Consider the following 9,315-nt stretch of genomic DNA (forward strand, 5'->3'; position numbering starts at 1 on the left):
AATATTCTTTTATTTACGAAAATAAAATTTGCATGAACATTTTTTTTAAAGCAACTTTTGTGCTAAGGGACAGTGTTAGGAAATATTCATTCGTAAAAAAAAAAATTTTCGTATGCTGTGCTTAGAGATTTTTTTTGCATTTTTTTCTTCATAGAAACACGATTTTAAGGCAAATCATGGTTTTGAAAAAAACTAACTTAATCCACCTATGTGGTTGAAGCCTTCCTCACTCATTACCATCAATGGCTGTACACAAATTTCATCTATTTTTTAGATCTGGATTAAAAAAGATCATAAATATCACTTAAGTGGCCATATCTCGAGACAGGGTTGCCAGATCTTCTATGTTTTGGACTCGTTGGAAAGGTCTTTTGATAACCTAACCAACAATGGGTCGGATGGTGGATCCAGACATAGTTTACATACATTTAAGTGAGATCCGGCTTTAAAAAGTACATAAATATCACTTATGTGGCCATATCTCGAGACAGGGTTGCCAGATCTTCTATGTTTTGGACTCGTTGGAAAGGTCTTTTGATAATCTAACCAACAATGGGTCGGATGGTGGATCCAGACATAGTTTACATACATTTAAGTGAGATCCGGCTTCAAAAAAGTACATAAATATCACTTAAGTGGCCATATCTCGAGACAGGGTTGCCAGATCTTCAATGTTTTGGACTCGTTGGAAAGGTCTTTTGATAACCTAACCAACGATGGGTCGGATATTGGATCCGGACATAGTTTACATACATTTAAGTGAGATCCGGCTTCACAATAGTACATAAATATCACTTAAGTGGCCATATTTCGAGACAGGGTTGCCAGATCTTCAATGTTTTGGACTCGTTGGAAAGGTCTTTTGATAACCTAACCAACAATGGGTCGGATGGTGGATCCGGACATAGTTTACATACATTTAAGTGAGATCCGGCTTCAAAAAAGTACATAAATATCACTTAAGTGGCCATATCTCGAGACAGGGTTGGCAGATCTTCTATGTTTTGGACTCGTTGGAAAGGTCTTTTGATAACCTAACCAACAATGGGTCGGATGGTGGATCCGGACATAGTTTACATACATTTAAGTGAGATCCGGCTTCACAATAGTACATAAATATCACTTAAGTGGCCATATCTCGTGACAGGGTTGCCAGATCTTCAATGTTTTGGACTCGTTGGAAAGGTCTTTTGATAACCTAACCAACAATGGGTCGGATGGTGGATCCGGACATAGTTTACATACATTTAAGTGAGATCCGGCTTCCAAAAAGTACATAAATATCACTTAAGTGGCCATATCTCGAGACAGGGTTGCCAGATCTTCAATGTTTTGGACTCGTTGGAAAGGTCTTTTGATAACCTAACCAACGATGGGTCGGATGGTGGATCCGGACATAGTTTACATACATTTTAGTGAGATCCGGATATATATGAAAACACATTTTTATACATAACTTTTGAACTACTTATTGAAACTTCAATCTGTATAAAACTCGATCTATGGGACCCTAAACCAAGTCGAATGCAACAAGTTCGGGTCAAATCGGTTCAGCCAGTGCCGAGAAACATGAGCTAGTTTGTTGGTCACATACATACATACACACACACATACACACACACATACACACACACATACACACAGACATTTGTTCAGTTTTCGATTTTGAGTCGATATGTATACATGAAGGTGGGTCTACGATGTTTTTATACAAAGTTCATTTTTAGAGCAGGATTATAGCCTTACCTCAGTGAGGAAGGCAAAATAGAGAAATAATTATTTGAAAAAAAAAAACATTTTTTTAAATGGTGTCCATAAGGGTGGTCCTAATCAGGGTTGTTAATTTTTGCAGCATTTTTTTTCTTAAAGTAGCGTTATTTAATCATAAACAATTAGAAAAAACTGTGTGCACTATTTTCAGAATGATTGATTGTAGGTTTGATTATCCTTTCAAACATTCTTGAAGGATAATAGGGGTGTTTTACATGTCAAATCAAATCTTGGAATAATACAAACTTGGAAAGCCATTGTAAAATTTATTTAATTTTTTTGTGCCCCCTCATTAAAAAAATTCCTAGAAAATGAGGGGGAATACATTTTTGAAGTTTTCCAACCCTTATTCAAAATACCAGAGATTTCGAAATCGATCTTTTTTTTGAATTTTAATTTATGTATTTTTTAATCCGGCTGAAACTTTTTTGGTGCCATCGGTATGCTCAAAGAAGCCATTTTGCATCAAATATTTTTTTCGAAAAGATCGGAAAATTTCATGAATGTTTCATATTTTAACATTGAAAATCGGACAATTAGTTGCTGAGATATCAACGTTAGAAAATGGTGGGTTGTTTGAGTGAGACTTAGAAAACATAAATTTTCCTGCTTTTTGAACCTTTGCATGGCAATATCTCGGCAACTAAAGGTCGTATCAACAAAGTTCAAAAAAGCAAAATGTAGAGAAAACGGTGCACTTTATGAAAATTTCACGAAAGTAATTTTTGATTGCAAATTTGATTTTACATCGAAAAATTAAGTTAAAAATTTTTGCGACCAATATTTCGATTTTTGAAAAAAATAGTGTTGATTCGAAAATTCATAACTTGGTCAAAGATTTTTTGCACAACCTGGAAATTTCTGAAAAGTTGGCATGTTATGTCCCCTAAAACATGTATATTAGAGTGGGTACGGATTTTGAAAAGTTCTCAGATCAAGTTCTGGTGTGGTTCCCCTTGTAGGGCATACCCATAGGGACTCTCACACCAAATTTCAGCTCATTTGGTTGAAAACTGGCTTGTCTCAAGCGAGTTCAAGTTTGCATGGGATTTACTATGGGAAATTTTGAATTTTCGTTCATTCGCTCCTACAGGCCTGGGGAAAACATGTAGAAACTTCTAGGCTGGCCAGAATTGAGCGGAATTGTCTGGAGAACAACTTTCCCTAAGAGACCAGGTCGATTCGTTCAACCCCCATCGAGCTCAACGGCAATACATCCGGTGTTTTCGGAACCAACGGTTTTCCCCAGAAAAGCATCGAATTTTCCTTAGCATGCTATGAATGCTTGATGAACAGCGCGACGCCACATGTCAAACAGCTACCACGTGACCTAGCATCGCCTATAAAAAATTACTTTTTAATACTTTTTGAACCATAGAATTATCATTTATGGCGATCAGGATACTATTTAGCTGTATTCTGACCTCCAAATAAAAAAAAAAACGGTTATGGTGCAAATTTTACAATCACGTGGTAGCTGTTAGACACGTGGCGTCGCAGTGTTCATCAAGCATTCATAGCATGCTAAGGAAAATTTGATGCTTTTCTGGGGAAAACCGTTGGTTCCGAAAACGCCGGATGTATTGTCGTTGAGCTCGATGGGGGTTGAACGAATCGACCTGGTCTCTTAGGGAAAGTAGTTCTCCAGACGATTCCGCTCAATTCTGGCCATCCTAGAAGTTTCTACATGTTTTCCCCAGACCTGTAGGAGCGAATGAACGAAAATTCAAAATTTCCCATAGTAAATTCCATGTAAACTTGAAGTCGCTTGAGACAAGCCAGTTTTCAACCAAATGAGCTGAAATTTGACGTGAGAGTCCCTATGGGTATGCCCTACAAGGGGAACCACACCAGAACTTGATCTGAGAACTTTTTAAAATCCGTACCCACCCTAATGTATATATAAAAAAAATAAAAATAGTGTTTTTTGCAAATCAAGTTTTAGTGACAAAAAGTGAAATAAAAAACCACAAAAAAAAAATTCACCGTGTATCTTTTTTTTTCAGTGTAGTCCATATCCATACTCACAACTTTGCCGAAGACACCAAATCGATCATAAAATTCAGATAGGGTAAAGTAGTCATCAATAAGACACGGGGAACAATGATAAAATGGCTCTTACAAGTCGTAGTTTCAACCAATCAGGCTCATATTTGGGGGAAAAGTGTGTTTACTAGATACACGTCTGCTATAATAGTGGCTTTGGTTATGGACGCTCCCTTGAAATGTTATTCATAAATGTTTGATTCTGGGGTGTAAAAGTAAATTATGGACAAAAATTACTTTTTCACTCGTAGGCTGCCCTTAACACCAAAATTAATATTTCTTCAAATTTCTTTCGACGTTCTACAGGGATTGAGTTGGGCTACAATCAATGTCCTTACATTAGATTTGGCCAAAATTTAGAATATACCCAGAATCCAGGGCGGTCTCATTGTTCCCCAATCTTTTCAGTCCATGGGTAACAATGAGACACTTTGATTTCTCTTCAATAAACTTTTAAAAATTTATGTAACTCTTTCAAAATATTAATTGAAAGTGATTTATGGCATATTTATTGAGTTTTAACTCCATTTAACAAAAAATATAAAGTTTTTTGGTATAAATATATGGATTTAACAAAATTTTAATACTTTTTAGTATAACTTTTGTTAATTAAAGTTTCAAGTTGGTAAAATTGCTTTAAAATGTTCAAGGCATGTCACCTGTAATGGAACAATACAAAAACATGATGTTTTACTAGAAAAGTATTGATTTTCGTAGAGTGTCTCATTGTTCCCCAGCTGTCTCATTGTTCCTGCCAAGTGCGTCTACAATGAGACAGTTGAATAACTCTGGTTGTAGACATCAGATCGATCTCAAATTTTGATCAATGCTAGAAAATTTTAATAGAAAGAAAATGTATTAAAAAGCTCATTAAAAAATGCAGATGAAAACAATACAAAAATCATTGAAAGTTGAAATCTAAAAGTGGCTCATTGATGACTACGCTACCCTACTGATTTTTGAATTTTCCCATATCATTTTTGTATGAACAGCTGCCAAATTTGTATGGAAAATTACAAGGACAAACTAATGATGCAAAATGGCTTCTTTGGGCATACCGAAGGCACCAAAAAAGTTTCAGCCGGATTAAAAAATACAAAAATTAAAATTCAAAAAAAAGAACGATTTCGTAGAGAAGTGCTCTATTTAAAATCTCTGGTATTTTGAATAAGCGTAGCTCACAATTTGATCTGAGTCGATTTTTTACGTGAAGGTTCATTATTTTAGGTAGTTAAGGTCTTCTTTTGAAGCCATTTAAGCATAAGCATAAGCATAAGCATAGGTGCCCACCCGCAGTTGCTACTCCGTTATTGACCAGGACCTCCAGAAGTTACATCCACGAGCCGTGGAAGATAAGTGGGAGCTATCTTTCCTCGCTTCGCAACTTCTCAAAGGCCCCTATCATGCTGATCAATACCGGCGCCGGCCACGACCAGTGGTAGGGTCACAAGGAAGTGGATGGGAATGTTAGTCCGATACTTGAGTGATAGAGACCGCCCAATCAACTGCATCTCCGACAAAGTATCACATGAGTTTTGAGGGGGTTAGTAGATGGGTATGAGGTCAGGATTCACGAGTGGCAGTGATGTGACCATGAGCATTTTGTTTATCGGTTGAAAAATTTAAATCTTAGGCAGCCGGCTGCGGAAAGATAGATAATTGATCATTTAAAAAGTTTTTTTTATATCGAACGCGTGCCAGCCGAGCAGTAGTGCTATGGGCTGGACTTATCAGTATATTTTTACTATTTTCAATTTAGATAACGCGAGCAAATTTCAAAAATAGTAAATAAATGACGCTTTACTCTTCATAAAATCGATCGATGCCAGTTGGAATAAATTTTTACGATCATTTACGATGAAAATTATCGCGAAAAAACAGGACTGCGCGTCCCCAGAAGCACTGCACTTATGATGTCCAATAAGTTATAATAACCACTCACCCAAGCACACAAACAGCGACATAAAAGAAATGAAAATAAGCATGCAAAAACAAGACAGCGCATCCGCGTGGTCAGTGCACTAATCAGATCTTCTTTTGAAGCCATTTTCCGAGTTATTTTATAGTTTCTTTTCTCATTGAATTGAAATCAGCATCGGCAGGAAACTGATCAAAAGTCACAACAATTGACGGTTCAGTTACCCTGAACTGCCACAAGCTACGAACCTCAACCAGCTCCGAGCAAACACTGGAAAAAGGCATAAGATGCCATCCAATTTAAGTTTTTCACCGGTTTTCTTCGTCGTCCCTGCTGGTTCCCACGCGCCAGACGAAATTTTCTTGCTTTGCATCGTAACCGAAAAATGCACCATGTGTCCGGAACCGTTTTAAGTCCTCGCCATTCCTACAACCCCCTCCCCTTGGGCAACCACTAGCAGTTGATAAGCTCCGACCCGCCGAAAAAGCTCCATCAGCGCAAGGAGAATTGCACCAAGAACATAAACTAGTGTAAATATGATGATAAACTTGGACTCACGTCGTCGTCGAGCTTGAGCTTTCCGTTGGTGATGGGGAAAATTCTTGGAAATTTCCAACTCGACAAAGTTTGCATGCAGCAAAATTTATGAACTGCCGCTTGCTCCGGTGGATTTACGTCAATTATTCAATCTTCTCGACCGTTGGAATGCCGCCGGCAGCAGGGGAAGAAGGTCAACTGGTGACACTTGGGTGGAGGGGGTAAAATGATAAAAGTTGAGAAAGATTGCCGCATTAAATCGTAATAAAGTTTTAGAGGCAGGCCATAAAACAATGCATGAAAAGTTTGTTGAACGAAAATCTTACTATCTAAAATTGGCAATCTGTTAAATTTGAAGAAGTATAGTAACCGCAAAGATTTTTAACAAATCAAATAAACATTAAGACCAGGTTCAATCCGGTTGACAAAAGATCTTCAATTTCTGTTGCAAAGGGAAGCTGGTCCAGGACAAAGAAATGTACGAAAATGGACGCACTCGGGTCGTGTTTTTGTTTCCCCTGCTAAAATATACATGAAAAGGGATAACACAATCCAGTCGGGAACGGGGGAGGGATAGTCCTGACCCTACATTGTGGACCACATTGTGCCCTATACCTTAGCCGACAGCAAGCCAACCGGTGCTGACTGGTGCTTTAGCTACCATTCAAGTTCAAGCTCAAGTCTCGAACTTGTTGAATAACATCACCATTCCTCAACATGGGAAAGGGAAATGAGATGTCGACTTTGTTGACAAGGAAATTTGTTTAAGGTGCGGTGGGGTTCGGCGAAAACCTGTAATATTTTGTTAGAATAAAAAAAAACTTGCCTGCCTCAATCTTTTCAACGCGTCAGAATGGTCTAAAATTTAATTTTTGAACAGTTTTCATTCAATGACCACCCAAAACCGCAATCATGGAGAAAAACGCGGAGCCTGACCTCAAAGGCATATTAAACTTGAGCAATTCTCTACCAAAACCGCAAATGGATTTAATTTGTATTTTTTTTATTTGGCTCAAACTTTGTGGGGGCCTTCCCTATGACCAAATAAGCTATTTTGTGTCATTGGTTCACCCATACAAGTCTCCATACAATGTTTGCAGCTGGCCATACAAAAATGGTACGTACATATTCAAACAGCTGCAACTTTTGAGTGAATTTTCTGATCAATTTGGTGTCTTGGGAAAAGTTGTAGGTATCGTTGGGGACTATTGAGAAAAAAAGGTACACGGAATTTTTTTTTGCAAATTGTTGAATCAACATTTTTTTCACAAAAACTCAATTTCCCAAAATACATATTTTTTGATTTTCGAGATTTTTTATATGTTCTAGGAGACAAAAACCCGCAACTTTTGAGCCATAGAGAAACATGGTCAAAAAACTGCCGCCGAGTTATGAATTTTTGAAAAAGTAGTGATTTTTGGAAAAAATCTAAATTACATAAAAAAACAAATTTGACCTAATTTTTTTTTATTTAAAATTGAATTTCCAATCGAAAAGTACTTCACAGATTTTTTGATTAAGGGCTCTGTTTTCAAGATATAACCACCGAAAGTTTGATTTTAGCGAAATATTTACAGTTTTTTCGATTTTTAAAAATAGAGACTATGAGTGACCATTTCAAAAAATATTTTTTTAAAAGGTTCAGAAAATTTGCTATGAAATTGTCTAGGAGACATTGATGATTGGACCTATGGTTGCTTTTTTAAGTCTTACCTAAATAATCCACCGTTTTCTAATGTCAATATCTCAGCAACAAATGGTCCGATTTTCAATGTTAAAACATGAAACAATTTTCTGAGCTTTTCGAAAAAAATATTTTTATATTTTTAAATCGAGACAAACATTTTAAAAGGGCCAAACATTGAACATTATGCCCATTTAAAATGTTATTCTCGATTTAAAATCAGAACCATTAGTTGCTGAGATATCGACAATAGAAAATTGTGGGTTGTTTTGTTGAGACTTAGAAAACTTAAATTTTCGTGTTTCTTTTTCTTAAAGCGGCTGAATTTTAGCAACCATAGGTCCAATCATCAATGTCTTTTAGACAATTTCATAGCAAATTTTCTGAACTTTTCAAAAAAAATATTTTTAGAAATGGTCACTTACGGCCACTAATTTTAAAAATCGAAAAACTGCAAATATTTCGCTAAAATCAAACTTTCGGTGGCTATATCTTGAAAACAGAGCCCTTTATCAAAAAATCTGTATGGTACTTTTCGATTGAAAATTTAATTTTACATTAAAAATTTGAGGTCAAATTTGTTTTTGCATGAAATTTTGATTTTTTCCAAAAATCACTATGGGTAATTCTCCGCCAACTCACACAGCAGTTGCCCCGACTCCTCTTCGATTTGCGTGAAACTTTGTCCTAAGGGATAACTTGTTTTGTAACAATGTTCTACAAAGTTGTAGAGCAGTCAATTACAAAAATTTTAATATGCAGACATAAGAGGTTTGCTTATAAACATCACGAGTTATCGAGATTTTACGAAAAAAAGTTTTGAAAAAGTTGGTCGTCATCGATCATAGCCGTTCATGGTCACCCGCGATAGACACGGACGACGAAACAAAAAGAAACGCAAAAAGTAACTTAATAAAATCCATTTCCGGTTTTGGTAGAGAATTGCTCAAGTAAATCCATTACAAATTTGCAGTGCTTAACTGCACTCTGGCTCACTGGCACGTGCTGCAGTATTAATGAAAAATGTAAAGATCGATGAAAAGATTAGAGGGTATGTAGCCCTACTCCATAAAACAAAGAAATAATCAGAATATCAGAATATGATAAATAAAAACAAACCGAGCCTAACTTCGAATGGTTGTGCGTAATGCGGTCTTTCAAAAAAAGTATTTTTTTTTCTGAATTTACATTCATTGCATATTTTATCAAGTTATGAGTAAAGTGTGAGAGTGCATACACGGAATTTCAATAGATGCGATCTATTAAGAATGATAACAAATGTTTGTTAGAAAAATAAAAAAAACATCTATTTATTTAACCTTTCCTTTTCAGGTTTTTACTTGCATTGATTTTTATTTCT

Source organism: Culex quinquefasciatus, chromosome 3 (genome assembly GCF_015732765.1).
Source record: "Culex quinquefasciatus strain JHB chromosome 3, VPISU_Cqui_1.0_pri_paternal, whole genome shotgun sequence".
Classification (NCBI taxonomy): Eukaryota; Metazoa; Arthropoda; class Insecta; order Diptera; family Culicidae; genus Culex; species Culex quinquefasciatus.